The following is a 19,559-nucleotide window of genomic DNA, read 5'->3' as shown; positions in this document are numbered from 1 at the left end:
CTCCGGGTCGGAGCCCCTGGAGCCTGGAGCCCTCACCGGTCCCCGAACTCGGCTACCGGAGGCAGTGCAGTGCCTCATGGATAAAAGGGCAGCCAGCCGGTCTCGAACTCGCGTGAGGCGGAGCAGGGATCATCCACCCCGCACACGGCCAGACTTTGCCCGGCCAGGGAGTACCTTCTGCGGGTCGGAGGCTCCGGGTCGGAGCCCCTGGAGCCTGGAGCCCTCACCGGGCCCCGAACTCGGCTGCCGGAGGCAGTGCAGTGCCTCATGGATAAAAGGGCACCCAGCCGGTCTCGAACTCGCGTGAGGCGGAGCAGGGATCATCCACCCCGCACACGGCCAGACTTTGCCCGGCCAGGGAGCACCTTCTGCGGGTCGGAGGCTCCGGGTCGGAGCCCCTGGAGCCTGGAGCCCTCACCGGGCCCCGAACTCGGCTGCCGGAGGCAGTGCAGTGCCTCATGGATAAAAGGGCACCCAGCCGGTCTCGAACTCGCGTGAGGCGGAGCAGGGATCATCCACCCCGCACACGGCCAGACTTTGCCCGGGGAAGGGCCACTCTGGCTGGGCATGGCCCCCACTGAGCACCCCCTGGAACCCCTGGAGCCCCCGGAGCACCTCCAGAGCCACCCCCCACTCTCCCCAGATTCTGCCCGGGGAAGGGCCACTCTGGCTGGGCATGGCCTCGACTGAGCACCCCCTGGAGCCCCCGGAGCACCTCCAGAGCCACCCCCCACTCTACCCAGACTCTGCCCGGGGAAGGGCCACTCTGGCTGGGCATGGCCTCCGCCGAGCACCCCCTGGAACCCCTGGAGCCCCTCCAGAGCCACCCCCCACTCCTCCAGACTCACCCCGGGGAAGGGCCACTCTGGCTGGTCATGGCCCCCACTGAGCACCCCCTGGAACCCCTGGAACCCCTGGAGCTCCTCCAGAGCCACCCCGCATTCCCCCAAACTCAGTCTGGGGACGGGCCACTCTGGCTGGGCATGGCCTCCACTGAACACCCCCTGGAACCCCTGGAGCCCCCGGAGCACCTCCAGAGCCACCCCCCACTCTCCCCAGACTCTGCCCGGGGAAGGGCCACTCTGGCTGGGCATGGCCTCCGCTGAGCACCCCCTGGAACCCCTGGAACCCCCGGAGCCCCTCCAGAGCCACCCCCCACTCTCCCCAGACTCACCCCGGGGAAGGGACACTCTGGCTGGGCATGGCCTCCACTGAGCACCCCCTGGAGCCCCCGGAGCACCTCCAGAGCCACCCCCCACTCTCCCCAGACTCACCACGGGGAAGGGCCACTCTGGCTGGGCATGGCCTCCGCTGAGCACCCCCTGGAACCCCTGGAGCCCCCGGAGCACCTCCAGAGCCACCCCCCACTCCTCCAGACTCTGCCCGGGGAAGGGACACTCTGGCTGGGCATGGCCTCCACTGAGCACCCCCTGGAGCCCCCGGAGCACCTCCAGAGCCACCCCCCACTCTCCCCAGACTCTGCCCGGGGAAGGGCCACTCTGGCTGGGCATGGCCTCCGCCGAGCACCCCCTGGAACCCCTGGAGCCCCTCCAGAGCCACCCCCCACTCCTCCAGACTCACCCCGGGGAAGGGCCACTCTGGCTGGGCATGGCCTCCACTGAGCACCCCCTGGAGCCCCCGGAGCACCTCCAGAGCCACCCCCCACTCTCCCCAGACTCACCCCGGGGAAGGGCCACTCTGGCTGGGCATGGCCCCCACTGAGCACCCCCTGGAACCCCTGGAGCCCCCGGAGCACCTCCAGAGCCACCCCCCACTCTCCCCAGACTCTGCCCGGGGAAGGGCCACTCTGGCCGGGCATGGCCTCCGCTGAGCACCCCCTGGAACCCCTGGAACCCCCGGAGCCCCTCCAGAGCCACCCCCCACTCTCCCCAGACTCACCCCGGGGAAGGGCCACTCTGGCTGGGCATGGCCCCCACTGAGCACCCCCTGGAACCCCTGGAGCCCCCAGAGCACCTCCAGAGCCACCCCCCCACTCTCCCCAGATTCTGCCCGGGGAAGGGCCACACTGGCTGGGCATGGCCTCCGCTGAGCACCCCCTGGAACCCCTGGAGCCCCCGGAGCACCTCCAGAGCCACCCCCCACTCCTACAGACTCTGCCCGGGGAAGGGACACTCTGGCTGGGCATGGCCTCCACTGAGCACCCCCTGGAGCCCCCGGAGCACCTCCAGAGCCACCCCCCACTCTCCCCAGACTCTGCCCGGGGAAGGGCCACTCTGGCTGGGCATGGCCTCCGCCGAGCACCACCTGGAACCCCTGGAGCCCCCGGAGCACCTCCAGAGCCACCCCCCACTCCTCCAGATTCTGCCCGGGGAAGGGCCACTCTGGCTGGGCATGGCCTCAACTGAGCACCCCCTGGAGCCCTCGGAGCACCTCCAGAGCCACCCCCCACTCTCCCCAGACTCTGCCCGGGGAAGGGCCACTCTGGCTGGGCATGGCCTCCGCTGAGCACCCCCTGGAACCCCTGGAGCCCCTCCAGAGCCACCCCCCACTCCTCCAGACTCACCCCGGGGAAGGGCCACTCTGGCTGGGCATGGCCCCCACTGAGCACCCCCTGGAACCCCTGGAGCCCCCGGAGCACCTCCAGAGCCACCCCCCACTCTCCCCAGATTCTGCCCGGGGAAGGGCCACTCTGGCTGGGCATGGCCTCCACTGAGCACCCCCTGGAACCCCCGGAGCCCCTCCAGAGCCACCCCCCACTCTCCCCAGACTCACCCCGGGGAAGGGCCACTCTGGCTGGGCATGGCCCCCACTGAGCACCCCCTGGAACCCCTGGAGCCCCCGGAGCACCTCCAGAGCCACCCCCCCACTCTCCCCAGATTCTGCCCGGGGAAGGGCCACTCTGGCTGGGCATGGCCTCCGCCGAGCACCCCCTGGAACCCCTGGAGCCCCTCCAGAGCCACCCCGCATTCCCCCAAACTCAGTCTGGGGACGGGCCACTCTGGCCGGGCATGGCCTCCGCTGAGCACCCCCTGGAACCCCTGGAACCCCCGGAGCCCCTCCAGAGCCACCCCCCACTCTCCCCAGACTCACCCCGGGGAAGGGACACTCTGGCTGGGCATGGCCTCCACTGAGCAACCCCTGGAGCCCCCGGAGCACCTCCAGAGCCACCCCCCACTCTCCCCAGACTCACCCCGGGGAAGGGCCACTCTGGCTGGGCATGGCCTCCGCTGAGCACCCCCTGGAACCCCTGGAGCCCCCGGAGCACCTCCAGAGCCACCCCCCACTCCTCCAGACTCTGCCCGGGGAAGGGACACTCTGGCTGGGCATGGCCTCCACTGAGCACCCCCTGGAGCCCCCGGAGCACCTCCAGAGCCACCCCCCACTCTCCCCAGACTCTGCCCGGGTAAGGGCCACTCTGGCTGGGCATGGCCTCCGCCGAGCACCCCCTGGAACCCCTGGAGCCCCTCCAGAGCCACCCCCCACTCCTCCAGACTCACCCCGGGGAAGGGCCACTCTGGCTGGGCATGGCCCCCACTGAGCACCCCCTGGAACCCCTGGAGCCCCCGGAGCACCTCCAGAGCCACCCCCCACTCTCCCCAGATTCTGCCCGGGGAAGGGCCACTCTGGCTGGGCATGGCCTCCACTGAGCACCCCCTGGAGCCCCCGGAGCACCTCCAGAGCCACCCCCCACTCTCCCCAGACTCTGCCCGGGGAAGGGCCACTCTGGCTGGGCATGGCCTCCGCCGAGCACCCCCTGGAACCCCTGGAGCCCCTCCAGAGCCACCCCCCACTCCTCCAGACTCACCCCGGGGAAGGGCCACTCTGGCTGGGCATGGCCCCCACTGAGCACCCCCTGGAACCCCTGGAGCCCCCGGAGCACCTCCAGAGCCACCCCCCACTCTCCCCAGATTCTGCCCGGGGAAGGGCCACTCTGGCTGGGCATGGCCTCCACTGAGCACGCCCTGGAGCCCCCGGAGCACCTCCAGAGCCACCCCCCCACTCTCCCCAGATTCTAACCGGGGAAGGGCCACTCTGGCTGGGCATGGCCTCCGCCGAGCACCCCCTGGAACCCCTGGAGCCCCTCCAGAGCCACCCCGCATTCCCCCAAACTCAGTCTGGGGACGGGCCACTCTGGCTGGGCATTGCCTCAACTGAACACCCCCTGGAACCCCTGGAGCCCCCGGAGCACCTCCAGAGCCACCCCCCACTCTCCCCAGATTCTGCCCGGGGAAGGGCCACTCTGGCTGGGCATGGCCTCCGCCGAGCACCCCCTGGAACCCCTGGAGCCCCTCCAGAGCCACCCCACATTCCCCCAAACTCAGTCTGGGGACGGGCCACTCTGGCTGGGCATGGCCTCCACTGAACACCCCCTGGAACCCACGGAGCACCTCCAGAGCCACCCCGCATTCCCCCAAACTCAGTCTGGGGACGGGCCACTCTTCCCCGGGTTGCAGGCTCTGGGACTCCGGGGATGACCACCGGGGACCAGGCCCTCCCTTCGAACCCGGGGACCCACACTTAAGCACCCCCACACGGGCTACACACCCTTGGTTCAGCCCCCTGGAGGTCCGTGCCCTTGGTACTCTGACTGGAGTACCAAGGGAACGGCCCAGCACTCACCACAGAGGCTCGCGCCGGCCCACCTTTCGTCCCCGGGTACCCACACTTAAGCACCCCCACACGAGCTACACACCCTTGGTGCAGCCCCCTGGAAGTCCGTGCCCTTGGTACTCTGAGCCACTTTAAAAGATAAAAAGCACCAGGACCCCAAGGCCCTGGCTCCCCTGTCCCCTACATCACACTTGGAGGCAGATTCCTTGCCCTCCACTGGCTGCCCCCGCGCCCAATGTACTCCATAACCGAAGAAGAGAGGGGGACCCGGAGGCCGGCCTACTAGGGTAACAGGTTTAATTTAGAGCCGGGGCTCTGGACCACCAATGCCAACAACCCCGCAGTGCGCAGGAGCCTTCGAAGCTGGATGAAACCAGAACGGGGCCCTACGATGGCGGTGACCAGCCAGTTGATAGCAAAGTGAGCCCTGGACAGGCGCTGCATTTGACAAACTCAGAGACGAGGAAGGGACCGGAGTCGGACCAAATATATCATCTGGCGCTGTGTCCAGCGTGAGGGTGAGCCAGCGCAAATCAGGACCACAAATGCCAACAACCCCGCAGTGCGCAGGAGCCTTCGAAGCTGGATGAAACCAGAACGGGGCCCTACGATGGCGGTGACCAGCCAGTTGATAGCAAAGTGAGCCCTGGACAGGCGCTGCATTTGACAAACTCAGAGACGAGGAAGGGACCGGAGTCGGACCAAAAATATGCGCCGGCCCTGCCCCCCGCCCCGCGCAGAGCCATCGGACACGTTGAGGCTGAAGGGGACTGGCGCAGAGCCCTTGGGCCCAGGGGCTAAGCGCAGCCATCATCCTTCAAGCCGCGCCTCCTGCTGCGCGGGGGTGAGTGACAATGGGCTCGGACTGTGGTTCCGTCGGACGCGTTGAGGCTGAAGGAGACTGGCGCAGAGCCCCTGTAACAGGGGCTAAGCGCAGCCATCATCCTCCAAGCCGCGCGTCCTTCAGTGCGGGGGTGAGTGACAGTGGGCCTGGACTGTTGTTCCACCGGACGCGTTGAGGCTGAAGGGGACTGGTGCAGAGCCCCTGTGCCAGGGGCTAAGCGCAGCCATCATCCTCCAAGCCGCGCATCCTTCTGCGCAGGGGTGAGTGACAGTGGACCCGGACTGTGTTCCCACCGGACGCGTTGAGGCTGAAGGGGACTGGCTCAGAGCCCCTGGCACAGGGGCTAAGCACAGCCATCATCCTTCAAGCCGCGCGTCCTTCAGTGCGGGGGTGAGTGACAGAGGGCCTGGACTGTTGTTCCACCGGACGCGTTGAGGCTGAAGGGGACTGGTGCAGAGCCCCTGTGCCAGGGGCTAAGCGCAGCCATCATCCTCCAAGCCGCGCGTCCTTCTGCGCAGGGGTGAGTGACAATGGACCCGGACTGTGTTCCCACTGGACGCGTTGAGGCTGAAGGGGACTGGCTCAGAGCCCCTGGCACAGGGGCTAAGCGCAGCCATCATCCTTCAAGCCGCGCGTCCTTCAGTGCGGGGGTGAGTGACGGTCCCATCTCCGGAGACGAGGGGCCAGGCGCGGGGGAAGCCAGTCAGACTGACGCCCCGCGCCTGGTGGGACCTCTGTCTCGGCCTCGCTTCCAACGTGTCCGGCGTGAGGTTAGCCGGAGCAAACCACAGCCGCAAAATGTAAACAAACCCGCAGTGCGCAGGAGCCTTCGAAGCTGGATAAAACCAGAACGGGGCCCTACGATGGCGGGTCTTGAGTGCCAATAGACCAAGCTCCTTGTCTGGTATACATAGAACCATGATTTGTACCATTTTCATGGTTGATTCATGGATCCCTGCTCCGCCTCACGCGAGTTCGAGACCGGCTGGGTGCACTTTTATCCATGAGGCACTGCACTGCCTCCGGCAGCCGAGTTCGGGGCCCGGTGAGGGCTCCAGGCTCCAGGGGCTCCGACCCGGAGCCTCCGACCCGCAGAAGGTGCTCCCTGGCCGGGCAAAGTCTGGCCGTGTGCGGGGTGGATGGCCCTGGGTCTGGGCGGCGCTAAGATCACGGAGCGGGTCACCTCCGCGTACAGCCTGTGGTCAGCGTGACACTGTGCTCTGCCCCGAGCAATCAGAGCAAACAGCAAGCTTCTGGAAGTGCCCGGGAGTCTGGTAAAATCAAGCCGAAAATAGACCCTCTCATGCCGGGTCTGAGCGGCGCTTAGAGCCCGGAGGAGCGCGGAGCGCGGGGCTCCATTCAGAGGCTCCGTGATCCGCCTTACAACCAGCTCTCACCTCCGCGTACAGCCCGTGGTCAGCGTGACACTGTGCTCTGCCCCGAGCAATCAGAGCAAACAGCAAGCTTCTGGAAGTGCCCGGGAGTCTGGTAAAATCAAGCCGAAAATAGACCCTCTCATGCCGATAACGATTTCCTGGTTTCCTTACATAATTACACACAGTGGTTACTTCTGGGATTGTATTTCTTGCTTGCTCTGGCAAGGTGAGCAGTCGTCCCTGGGTGGGCTCGAACAGCCGAAGGCGCTAGCCGATTGCGCCACAGAGACGAGAATATAGGCGTATCCATAAAAGACTTGTGCCTCTAATTGCAATAAGAAATGAAGAAAAACTCTGGATTCAGAGCGCTAACGGCTATACCGTTGAACCACACCTTTCTACAGGATGTCCTGTTTTGAAAATAAGTATGACATTTGATCATTGGGCTATATCAAAGAGAGCAGCATTGAAGGAGGCAAACTTCTGCTTCATGGTTTCATTGTGTGGTGGTCATCACATCTGCCCTACACGCAGAAGGTCTTGGGTACAACATTCAGCAAAACCAAACATGTTACCAAACATGTTCATGCTAACAATGTTCCAACGAAAGCATGCTGTTTATGTTTTATAGATCCTTTCCAGGCCATTTATGTCCTGATCTCGCAAAAATATCCAATAGACCCAGCATTCCTATTCATTGTATTTTTGAGCAAAGACTAACATTCAGGTACACATGCCGAAACCCGTGATTGAACCAGGAATAACGTAGCGAGAAAATGAACTAGTTCTGTGTGTCCTTTTTTCTTTTCTTTTGATTAAACATAAAACAATACAGGACACGACCAGGGAGAAAAAATCGTAATTAAAAGAACTTAATAGTTACATAAAACATAACATAAAATAAAATAAAACAAAATCACATTTAAATGAAAATAAGGGTCCTACTTGGTCCAAGTCAATCAAATTAGTGCTTATCCAAGTTAAGCCTGAATGTCACTGTTTTCCATTCATCTAATGTCTAATGTCTGTTACTATGTCAGTCAAGTCTTTGATCGTTGGCGTGGTTGGTGTCGAGCATTTCTTTGTGATGGCCTTTTTCTCTACAGCCAAAAGTATGTTCCAAGGGTATCCATTTATTGTGTCCATGGCAGGAGTGTTGAGGCCCAAGTACATAGTTTTAAATTTGAGTGGGATGGCAAAGTCAAAAACAGTCTGCAGTGCCCTGTGAATTTCAGTCCATTATTTTTGAGCAACAGCACAGCCCCAAAACACCTGATAGTGGTTTGCCTGCTGGGTTCTCCAGCAGTTAGCATTTCCTTGTGAATAATGGGCACTTTGACATGGTGTGGTGAAAAAAACATATTTTTCCCCTTCAGGCATGTGATTTTGTGGTCTTCCTCAGGGCTGTTCCTACATTTCCACACTCTTGGTCAGACAAAACCAGGTTCACTTCTCGTTCCCATTGGTTTAGAATATACTTAGCAGAACGTTGTCCAGATCACCAATGCATTGAGATCATTTAGAAATGATTCCCCTCGCAAGTTCTGATTGATTGGTTTCAACAAAGATTACTGTCAGAGGATTATAGTGGTCATTTCTTTGTTTCATTTCTTGCTTATAATAAGTCCTATAAAAGTCCTGTCTCTCCAAGTCAAAGGATTCCTTCAACACATCAATGCTTTTCATTTGATTTTCTTTTGCAATGCGGTGAAACGTTTACGCCTTTTGTAATCCAGGCGTTGAATCATAAGCTTGGTCATAAGAAAACCAGCTCCAGATTTTAACAGCTTTGTTTAGTTTGTATGCTTTGGTTGGCTCCTTTCAGAGGGTAAGCACAGATTTTACCCAAAGATTCTTCTTGTTTCTGCACTTTTTCAAAAGAGTAGCGCTGCTCTTAGGGCACTCAAGGTTCCCCCGAGATTTGAACTTGGATCGCTGGATTCAGAGTCCAGAGTGCTAACCATTACACCATGGAACCGCAGACTCCTCATTGGAGTCTTTACATCAATCATCCCTTGCCTAAAAAATGAGAAACAAGGAGTGCAAACAGTGCAAATAATCTTGATGTGCAGCAATACTTTTCCCTCTCTTAATACAAAGTGTAGCAGCAGTAAACTTGAGGGAGAAAGGTATGGGTTTGAGGGCTCTTCTTGTGGGCTTTTCTGTCCTTGTAAATATTTTTCATAGACAAAAGAGTAGGCATTCCCTGTTTACTAAACAGGCCCTTTGACCAAGGAAGCCGCAGCGCCATAACGATTTCCTGGTTTCCTTATACAATTACATACAGTGGTTACTTTTGGGATTGTATTTCTTGCTTGCTCTGGCAAGGTGAGCAGTCGTCCCTGGGTGGGCTCGAACCACCAACCTTTCGGTTAACAGCCGAACGCGCTAGCCGATTGCGCCACAGAGACGAGAATCTAGGCTTATCCATAAAAGACTTGTACATCTAATTGCAATAAGAAATGAAGAAAAACTCTGGATTCAGAGCGCTAACCGCTATACCGTTGAACCACACCTTTCTACAGGATGTCCTGTTTTGAAAATAAGTATGACATTTGATCATTGGGCTATATCAAAGAGAGCAGCATTGAAGTAGGCAAACTTCTGCTTCATGGTTTCATTGTGTGGTGGTCATCACATCTGCCCTACACGCAGAAGGTCTTGGGTACAACATTCAGCAAAACCAAACATGTTACCAAACATGTTCATGCTAACAATGTTCCAACGAAAGCATGCTGTTTATGTTTTATAGATCCTTTCCAGGCCATTTATGTCCTGATCTCGCAAAATAACCAATAGACCCAGCATTCCTATTCATTGTATTTTTGAGCAAAGACTAACATTCAGGTACACCTGCCGAAACCCGGGATTGAACCAGGGACCTTTAGATCTTCAGTCTAACGCTCTCCCAACTGAGCTATTTCGGCTACTTTTCCAGCAAATTAGGCAAGGGAGTGAAACGTGTGGCATAACGTAGCGAGAAAATGAACTAGTTCTGTGTGTCCTTTTTTCTTTTCTTTTGATTAAACATAAAACAATACAGGACGCGACCAGGGAGCAAAAATCGAAATAAAAAGAACATAAATAGCACTAAACATAAAATAAAAACAAAATCACATTTAAATGAAAATAGGGGTCCTACTTGGTCCAAAGTCGATCAAATTAGTGCTTATCCAAATTAAGCCTGAATGTCACTGTTTTCCATTCATCCAATGTCTAATGTCTGTTACTATGTCAGTCAAGTCTTTGATCGTTGGCGTGGTTGGTGTCGAGCATTTCTTTGTGATGGCCTTTTTCTCTACAGCCAAAAGTATGTTCCAAGGGTATCCATTTATTGTGTCCATGGCAGGAGTGTTGAGGCCCAAGTACATAGTTTTAAATTTGAGTGGGATGGCAAAGTCAAAAACAGTCTGCAGTGCCCTGTGAATTTCAGTCCATTATTTTTGAGCAACAGCACAGCCCCACAACACCTAATAGTGGTTTGCCTGCTGGGTTCTCCAGCAGTTAGCATTTCCTTGTGAATAATGGGCACTTTGACATGGTGTGGTGAAAAAAACATATTTTTCCCCTTCAGGCATGTGATTTTGTGGTCTTCCTCAGGGCTGTTCCTACATTTCCACACTCTTGGTCAGACAAAACCAGGTTCACTTCTCGTTCCCATTGGTTTAGAATATACTTAGCAGAACGTTGTCCAGATTACCAATGCATTGAGATCATTTAGAAATGATTCCCCTCGCAAGTTCTGATTGATTGGCTTCAACGAAGATTACTGTCAGAGGATTATAGTGGTCATTTCTTTGTTTCATTTCTTGCTTATAATAAGTCCTATAAAAGTCCTGTCTCTCCAAGTCAAAGGATTCCTTCAACACATCAATGCTTTTCATTTGATTTTCTTTTGCAATGCGGTGAAACGTTTACGCCTTTTGTAATCCAGGCGTTGAATCATAAGCTTGGTCATAAGAAAACCAGCTCCAGATTTTAACAGCTTTGTTTAGTTTGTATGCTTTGGTTAGCTCCTTTCAGGGGGTAAGCACAGATTTTACCCAAAGATTCTTCATGTTTCTGCACTTTTTCAAAAGAGTAACGCTACTCTCGGGGCACTCAAGGTTCCACTGAGATTTGAACTCGGATCGCTGGATTCAAAGTGTGCTAACCATTACACCATGGAACCGCAGACTGCTCCTTGGAAGGATAACGGTGATCCAAAGCTACAAGTCTTTACATCAATCATCCCTTGCCCAAAAAATGAGAAACAAGGCTGTGCAAACAGTGCAAACAATCTTGATGTGCAGCAATACTTTTCCCTCTCTTAATGCAAAGTGTAGCAGCAGTAAACTTGAGGGAGAAAGGTATGGGTTTGAGGGCTCTTCTTGTGGGCTTTACTGTCCTTGTAAATCTTTTTCATAGACAATAGAGTAGGCATTTCCTTTTTACTAAACAGGCCCTAAACGAACCACCAACCTTTCGCCTACCAGCAGAACGCGCTAGCCGATTGCGCCACAGAGGCGAGAATCTTGACATACCCATAAAAGGGTTACCCCTCTAATTGCAATTAGAAATGAAGAAAAACTCTGGATTCAGAGCGCTAACCGCTATACCGTTGAACCACACCTTTCTACAGGATGTCCTGTTTTGAAAATAAGTATGACATTTGATCATTGGGCTATATCAAAGAGAGCAGCATTGAAGTAGGCAAACTTCTGCTTCATGGTTTCATTGTGTGGTGGTCATCACATCTGCCCTACACGCAGAAGGTCTTGGGTACAACATTCAGCAAAACCAAACATGTTACCAAACATGTTCATGCTAACAATGTTCCAACGAAAGCATGCTGTTTATGTTTTATAGATCCTTTCCAGGCCATTTATGTCCTGATCTCGCAAAATATCCAATAGACCCAGCATTCCTATTCATTGTATTTTTGAGCAAAGACTAACATTCAGGTACACCTGCCGAAACCCGGGATTGAACCAGGGACCTTTAGATCTTCAGTCTAACGCTCTCCCAACTGAGCTATTTCGGCTACTTTTTAGTCAATTAGGCAAGGGAGCGAAACGTGTGGCATAACGTAGCGAGAAAATGAACTAGTTCTGTGTGTCCTTTTTTCTTTTCTTTCGATTAAACATAAAACAATACAGGACACGACCAGGGAGCAAAAATCGAAATAAAAAGAACATAAATAGCACTAAACATAAAATAAAAACAAAATCACATTTAAATGAAAATAGGGGTCCTACTTGGTCCAAAGTTGATCAAATTAGTGCTTATCCAAATTAAGCCTGAATGTCACTGTTTTCCATTCATCCAATGTCTAATGTCTGTTACTATGTCAGTCAAGTCTTTGATCGTTGGCGTGGTTGGTGTCGAGCATTTCTTTGTGATGGCCTTTTTCTCTATAGCCAAAAGTATGTTCCAAGGGTATCCATTTATTGTGTCCATGGCAGGAGTGTTGAGGCCCAAGTACATAGTTTTAAATTTGAGTGGGATGGCAAAGTCAAAAACAGTCTGCAGTGCCCTGTGAATTTCAGTCCATTATTTTTGAGCAACAGCACAGCCCCACAACACCTAATAGTGGTTTGCCTGCTGGGTTCTCCAGCAGTTAGCATTTCCTTGTGAATAATGGGCACTTTGACATGGTGTGGTGAAAAAAACATATTTTTCCCCTTCAGGCATGTGATTTTGTGGTCTTCCTCAGGGCTGTTCCTACATTTCCACACTCTTGGTCAGACTAAACCAGGTTCACTTCTCGTTCCCATTGGTTTAGAATATACTTAGCAGAACGTTGTCCAGATTACCAATGCATTGAGATCATTTAGAAATGATTCCCCTCGCAAGTTCTGATTGATTGGCTTCAACGAAGATTACTGTCAGAGGATTATAGTGGTCATTTCTTTGTTTCATTTCTTGCTTATAATAAGTCCCATAAAAGTCCTGTCTCTCCAAGTCAAAGGATTCCTTCAACACATCAATGCTTTTCATTTGATTTTCTTTTGCAATGCGGTGAAACGTTTACGCCTTTTGTAATCCAGGCGTTGAATCATAAGCTTGGTCATAAGAAAACCAGCTCCAGATTTTAACAGCTTTGTTTAGTTTGTATGCTTTGGTTAGCTCCTTTCAGGGGGTAAGCACAGATTTTACCCAAAGATTCTTCATGTTTCTGCACTTTTTCAAAAGAGTAACGCTACTCTCGGGGCACTCAAGGTTCCACTGAGATTTGAACTCGGATCGCTGGATTCAAAGTGTGCTAACCATTACACCATGGAACCGCAGACTGCTCCTTGGAAGGATAACAGTGATCCAAAGCTACAAGTCTTACATCAATCATCCCTTGCCCAAAAAATGAGAAACAAGGAGTGCAAACAGTGCAAATAATCTTGATGTGCAGCAATACTTTTCCCTCTCTTAATGCAAAGTGTAGCAGCAGTAAACTTGAGGGAGAAAGGTATGGGTTTGAGGGCTCTTCTTGTGGGCTTTACTGTCCTTGTAAATCTTTTTCATAGACAAAAAGTAGGCATTTCCTGTTAACTAAACAGGCCCTTTGACCAAGGAAGCCCCAGCGCCGTAATGCTTTCCTGGTTTCCTTACATAATTACATTCAGTGGTTACTTCTGGGATTGTATTTCTTGCTTGCTCTGGCAAGGTGAGCAGTCGTCCCTGGGTGGGCTCGAACCACCAACTTTTCGCCTACCAGCAGAACGCGCTAGCCGATTGCGCCACAGAGGCGAGAATCTTGACATACTCGTAAAAAGGTTGCAATTATAAATGAAGAAAAACTCTGGATTCAGAGCGCTAACCGCTATACCGTTGAACCACACCTTTCTACAGGATGTCCTGTTTTGAAAATAAGTATGACATTTGATCATTGGGCTATATCAAAGAGAGCAGCATTGAAGTAGGCAAACTTCTGCTTCATGGTTTCATTGTGTGGTGGTCATCACATCTGCCCTACACGCAGAAGGTCTTGGGTACAACATTCAGCAAAACCAAACATGTTACCAAACATGTTCATGCTAACAATGTTCCAACGAAAGCATGCTGTTTATGTTTTATAGATCCTTTCCAGGCCATTTATGTCCTGATCTCGCAAAATATCCAATAGACCCAGCATTCCTATTCATTGTATTTTTGAGCAAAGACTAACATTCAGGTACACCTGCCGAAACCCGGGATTGAACCAGGGACCTTTAGATCTTCAGTCTAACGCTCTCCCAAATGACCTATTTCGGCTACTTTTTAGTGAATTAGGCAAGGGAGCGAAACGTGTGGCATAACGTAGCGAGAAAATGAACTAGTTCTGTGTGTCCTTTTTTCTTTTCTTTCGATTAAACATAAAACAATACAGGACACGACCAGGGAGCAAAAATCGAAATAAAAAGAACATAAATAGCACTAAACATAAAATAAAAACAAAATCACATTTAAATGAAAATAGGGGTCCTACTTGGTCCAAAGTCGATCAAATTAGTGCTTAACCAAATTAAGTCTGAATGTCACTGTTTTCCATTCATCCAATGTCTAATGTCTGTTACTATGTCAGTCAAGTCTTTGATCGTTGGCGTGGTTGGTGTCGAGCATTTCTTTGTGATGGCCTTTTTCTCTATAGCCAAAAGTATGTTCCAAGGGTATCCATTTATTGTGTCCATGGCAGGAGTGTTGAGGCCCAAGTACATAGTTTTAAATTTGAGTGGGATGGCAAAGTCAAAAACAGTCTGCAGTGCCCTGTGAATTTCAGTCCATTATTTTTGAGCAACAGCACAGCCCCAAAACACCTGATAGTGGTTTGCCTGCTGGGTTCTCCAGCAGTTAGCATTTCCTTGTGAATAATGGGCACTTTGACATGGTGTGGTGAAAAAAACATATTTTTCCCCTTCAGGCATGTGATTTTGTGGTCTTCCTCAGGGCTGTTCCTACATTTCCACACTCTTGGTCAGACTAAACCAGGTTCACTTCTCGTTCCCATTGGTTTAGAATATAATTAGCAGAACGTTGTCCAGATTACCAATGCATTGAGATCATTTAGAAATGATTCCCCTCGCAAGTTCTGATTGATTGGTTTCAACGAAGATTACTGTCAGAGGATTATAGTGGTCATTTCTTTGTTTCATTTCTTGCTCATAATAAGTCCTATAAAAGTCCTGTCTCTCCAAGTCAAAGGATTCCTTCAAAACGTCAATGCTTTTCATTTGATTTTCTTTTGCAATGCGGTGAAACGTTTACGCCTTTTGTAATCCAGGCGTTGAATCATAAGCTTGGTCATAAGAAAACCAGCTCCAGATTTTAACAGCTTTGTTTAGTTTGTATGCTTTGGTTAGCTCCTTTCAGGGGGTAAGCACAGATTTTACCCAAAGATTCTTCTTGTTTCTGCACTTTTTCAAAAGAGTAACGCTACTCTCGGGGCACTCAAGGTTCCACTGAGATTTGAACTTGGATCGCTGGATTCAAAGTGTGCTAACCATTACACCATGGAACCGCAGACTGCTCCTTGGAAGGATAACGGTGATCCAAAGCTACAAGTCTTTACATCAATCATCCCTTGCCCAAAAAATGAGAAACAAGGCTGTGCAAACAGTGCAAACAATCTTGATGTGCAGCAATACTTTTCCCTCTCTTAATGCAAAGTGTAGCAGCAGTAAACTTGAGGGAGAAAGGTATGGGTTTGAGGGCTCTTCTTGTGGGCTTTACTGTCCTTGTAAATCTTTTTCATAGACAATAGAGTAGGCATTTCCTTTTTACTAAACAGGCCCTAAACGAACCACAAACCTTTCGCCTACCAGCAGAACGCGCTAGCCGATTGCGCCACAGAGGCGAGAATCTTGACATACCCATAAAAGGGTTACCCCTCTAATTGCAATTAGAAATGAAGAAAAACTCTGGATTCAGAGCGCTAACCGCTATACCGTTGAACCACACCTTTCTACAGGATGTCCTGTTTTGAAAATAAGTATGACATTTGATCATTGGGCTATATCAAAGAGAGCAGCATTGAAGTAGGCAAACTTCTGCTGCTTCATGGTTTCATTGTGTGGTGGTCATCACATCTGCCCTACACGCAGAAGGTCTTGGGTACAACATTCAGCAAAACCAAACATGTTACCAAACATGTTCATGCTAACAATGTTCCAACGAAAGCATGCTGTTTATGTTTTATAGATCCTTTCCAGGCCATTTATGTCCTGATCTCGCAAAATATCCAATAGACCCAGCATTCCTATTCATTGTATTTTTGAGCAAAGACTAACAATCATGTACACCTGCCGAAACCCGGGATTGAACCAGGGACCTTTAGACCTTCAGTCTAACGCTCTCCCAACTGAGCTATTTCGGCTACTTTTTAGTGAATTAGGCAAGGGAGCGGCGAAACGTGTGGCATAACGTAGCGAGAAAATGAACTAGTTCTGTGTGTCCTTTTTTCTTTTCTTTCGATTAAACATAAAACAATACAGGACACGACCAGGGAGCAAAAATCGAAATAAAAAGAACATAAATAGCACTAAACATAAAATAAAAACAAAATCACATTTAAATGAAAATAGGGGTCCTACTTGGTCCAAAGTCGATCAAATTAGTGCTTAACCAAATTAAGTCTGAATGTCACTGTTTTCCATTCATCCAATGTCTAATGTCTGTTACTATGTCAGTCAAGTCTTTGATCGTTGGCGTGGTTGGTGTCGAGCATTTCTTTGTGATGGCCTTTTTCTCTATAGCCAAAAGTATGTTCCAAGGGTATCCATTTATTGTGTCCATGGCAGGAGTGTTGAGGCCCAAGTACATAGTTTTAAATTTGAGTGGGATGGCAAAGTCAAAAACAGTCTGCAGTGCCCTGTGAATTTCAGTCCATTATTTTTGAGCAACAGCATAGCCCCAAAACACCTGATAGTGGTTTGCCTGCTGGGTTCTCCAGCAGTTAGCATTTCCTTGTGAATAATGGGCACTTTGACATGGTGTGGTGAAAAAAACATATTTTTCCCCTTCAGGCATGTGATTTTGTGGTCTTCCTCAGGGCTGTTCCTACATTTCCACACTCTTGGTCAGACTAAACCAGGTTCACTTCTCGTTCCCATTGGTTTAGAATATAATTAGCAGAACGTTGTCCAGATTACCAATGCATTGAGATCATTTAGAAATGATTCCCCTCGCAAGTTCTGATTGATTGGTTTCAACGAAGATTACTGTCAGAGGATTATAGTGGTCATTTCTTTGTTTCATTTCTTGCTCATAATAAGTCCTATAAAAGTCCTGTCTCTCCAAGTCAAAGGATTCCTTCAAAACGTCAATGCTTTTCATTTGATTTTCTTTTGCAATGCGGTGAAACGTTTACGCCTTTTGTAATCCAGGCGTTGAATCATAAGCTTGGTCATAAGAAAACCAGCTCCAGATTTTAACAGCTTTGTTTAGTTTGTATGCTTTGGTTAGCTCCTTTCAGGGGGTAAGCACAGATTTTACCCAAAGATTCTTCTTGTTTCTGCACTTTTTCAAAAGAGTAACGCTACTCTCGGGGCACTCAAGGTTCCACTGAGATTTGAACTTGGATCGCTGGATTCAAAGTGTGCTAACCATTACACCATGGAACCGCAGACTGCTCCTTGGAAGGATAACGGTGATCCAAAGCTACAAGTCTTTACATCAATCATCCCTTGCCCAAAAAATGAGAAACAAGGCTGTGCAAACAGTGCAAACAATCTTGATGTGCAGCAATACTTTTCCCTCTCTTAATGCAAAGTGTAGCAGCAGTAAACTTGAGGGAGAAAGGTATGGGTTTGAGGGCTCTTCTTGTGGGCTTTACTGTCCTTGTAAATCTTTTTCATAGACAATAGAGTAGGCATTTCCTTTTTACTAAACAGGCCCTAAACGAACCACCAACCTTTCACCTACCAGCTGAACGCGCTAGCCGATTGCGCCACAGAGGCGAGAATCTTGACATACCCATAAAAGGGTTACCCCTCTAATTGCAATTAGAAATGAAGAAAAACTCTGGATTCAGAGCGCTAACCGCTATACCGTTGAACCACACCTTTCTACAGGATGTCCTGTTTTGAAAATAAGTATGACATTTGATCATTGGGCTATATCAAAGAGAGCAGCATTGAAGTAGGCAAACTTCTGCTTCATGGTTTCATTGTGTGGTGGTCATCACATCTGCCCTACACGCAGAAGGTCTTGGGTACAACATTCAGCAAAACCAAACATGTTTCCAAACATGTTCATGCTAACAATGTTCCAACGAAAGCATGCTGTTTATGTTTTATAGATCCTTTCCAGGCCATTTATGTCCTGATCTCGCAAAATATCCAATAGACCCAGCATTCCTATTCATTGTATTTTTGAGCAAAGACTAACAATCATGTACACCTGCCAAAACCCGGGATTGAACCAGGGACCTTTAGACCTTCAGTCTAACGCTCTCCCAACTGAGCTATTTCGGCTACTTTTTCAGCAAATTAGGCAAGGGAGGGAAACGTGTGGCATAACGTAGCGAGAAAATGAACTAGTTCTGTATGTCCTTTTTTCTTTTCTTTTGATTAAACATAAAACAATACAGGACGCGACCAGGGAGCAAAAATCGAAATAAAAAGAACATAAATAGCACTAAACATAAAATAAAAACAAAATCACATTTAAATGAAAATAGGGGTCCTACTTGGTCCAAAGTCGATCAAATTAGTGCTTATCCAAATTAAGCCTGAATGTCACTGTTTTCCATTCATCCAATGTCTAATGTCTGTTACTATGTCAGTCAAGTCTTTGATCGTTGGCGTGGTTGGTGTCGAGCATTTCTTTGTGATGGCCTTTTTCTCTACAGCCAAAAGTATGTTCCAAGGGTATCCATTTATTGTGTCCATGGCAGGAGTGTTGAGGCCCAAGTACATAGTTTTAAATTTGAGTGGGATGGCAAAGTCAAAAACAGTCTGCAGTGCCCTGTGAATTTCAGTCCATTATTTTTGAGCAACAGCACAGCCCCAAAACACCTGATAGTGGTTTGCCTGCTGGGTTCTCCAGCAGTTAGCATTTCCTTGTGAATAATGGGCACTTTGACATGGTGTGGTGAAAAAAAACATATTTTTCCCCTTCAGGCATGTGATTTTGTGGTCTTCCTCAGGGCTGTTCCTACATTTCCACACTCTTGGTCAGACTAAACCAGGTTCACTTCTCGTTCCCATTGGTTTAGAATATAATTAGCAGAACGTTGTCCAGATTACCAATGCATTGAGATCATTTAGAAATGATTCCCCTCGCAAGTTCTGATTGATTGGTTTCAACGAAGATTACTGTCAGAGGATTATAGTGGTCATTTCTTTGTTTCATTTCTTGCTCATAATAAGTCCTATAAAAGTCCTGTCTCTCCAAGTCAAAGGATTCCTTCAAAACGTCAATGCTTTTCATTTGATTTTCTTTTGCAATGCGGTGAAACGTTTACGCCTTTTGTAATCCAGGCGTTGAATCATAAGCTTGGTCATAAGAAAACCAGCTCCAGATTTTAACAGCTTTGTTTAGTTTGTATGCTTTGGTTAGCTCCTTTCAGGGGGTAAGCACAGATTTTACCCAAAGATTCTTCATGTTTCTGCACTTTTTCAAAAGAGTAACGCTACTCTCGGGGCACTCAAGGTTCCACTGAGATTTGAACTCGGATCGCTGGATTCAAAGTGTGCTAACCATTACACCATGGAACCGCAGACTGCTCCTTGGAAGGATAACGGTGATCCAAAGCTACAAGTCTTTACATCAATCATCCCTTGCCCAAAAAATGAGAAACAAGGCTGTGCAAACAG

The 19,559-nt window shown here is 50.4% G+C and overlaps 7 non-coding genes across 7 annotated transcripts; all 7 read right to left on the bottom strand.

Annotated features, from left to right (window-relative positions):
* Positions 1-8,698: 8,698 nt before the first annotated feature.
* On the bottom strand, positions 8,699-8,770 carry trnaq-cug (transfer RNA glutamine (anticodon CUG)). The gene has a single exon. It is a non-coding gene; the product is annotated as a tRNA-Gln (tRNA).
* Positions 8,771-9,129: 359 nt separating this feature from the next.
* trnan-guu (transfer RNA asparagine (anticodon GUU)) lies at positions 9,130-9,203 on the bottom strand. The gene has a single exon. It is a non-coding gene; the product is annotated as a tRNA-Asn (tRNA).
* Positions 9,204-9,646: 443 nt separating this feature from the next.
* trnaf-gaa (transfer RNA phenylalanine (anticodon GAA)) lies at positions 9,647-9,719 on the bottom strand. The gene has a single exon. It is a non-coding gene; the product is annotated as a tRNA-Phe (tRNA).
* Positions 9,720-11,742: 2,023 nt separating this feature from the next.
* On the bottom strand, positions 11,743-11,815 carry trnaf-gaa (transfer RNA phenylalanine (anticodon GAA)). The gene has a single exon. It is a non-coding gene; the product is annotated as a tRNA-Phe (tRNA).
* Positions 11,816-13,946: 2,131 nt separating this feature from the next.
* On the bottom strand, positions 13,947-14,019 carry trnaf-gaa (transfer RNA phenylalanine (anticodon GAA)). The gene has a single exon. It is a non-coding gene; the product is annotated as a tRNA-Phe (tRNA).
* A 2,025-nt stretch (positions 14,020-16,044) lies between these two features.
* Positions 16,045-16,117, bottom strand: trnaf-gaa (transfer RNA phenylalanine (anticodon GAA)). Its single transcript has one exon. It is a non-coding gene; the product is annotated as a tRNA-Phe (tRNA).
* Positions 16,118-18,142: 2,025 nt separating this feature from the next.
* On the bottom strand, positions 18,143-18,215 carry trnaf-gaa (transfer RNA phenylalanine (anticodon GAA)). The gene has a single exon. It is a non-coding gene; the product is annotated as a tRNA-Phe (tRNA).
* Between the last annotated feature and the right edge of the window lie 1,344 nt (positions 18,216-19,559).

The sequence above is a fragment of the Eucyclogobius newberryi genome, unplaced genomic scaffold (assembly GCF_026437365.1).
Source record: "Eucyclogobius newberryi isolate DKJ021-1_F unplaced genomic scaffold, fEucNew1.0.hap1 SCAF_29, whole genome shotgun sequence".
Classification (NCBI taxonomy): domain Eukaryota; kingdom Metazoa; phylum Chordata; class Actinopteri; order Gobiiformes; family Gobiidae; genus Eucyclogobius; species Eucyclogobius newberryi.
This window is presented reverse-complemented; position numbering and strand designations above follow the sequence as displayed.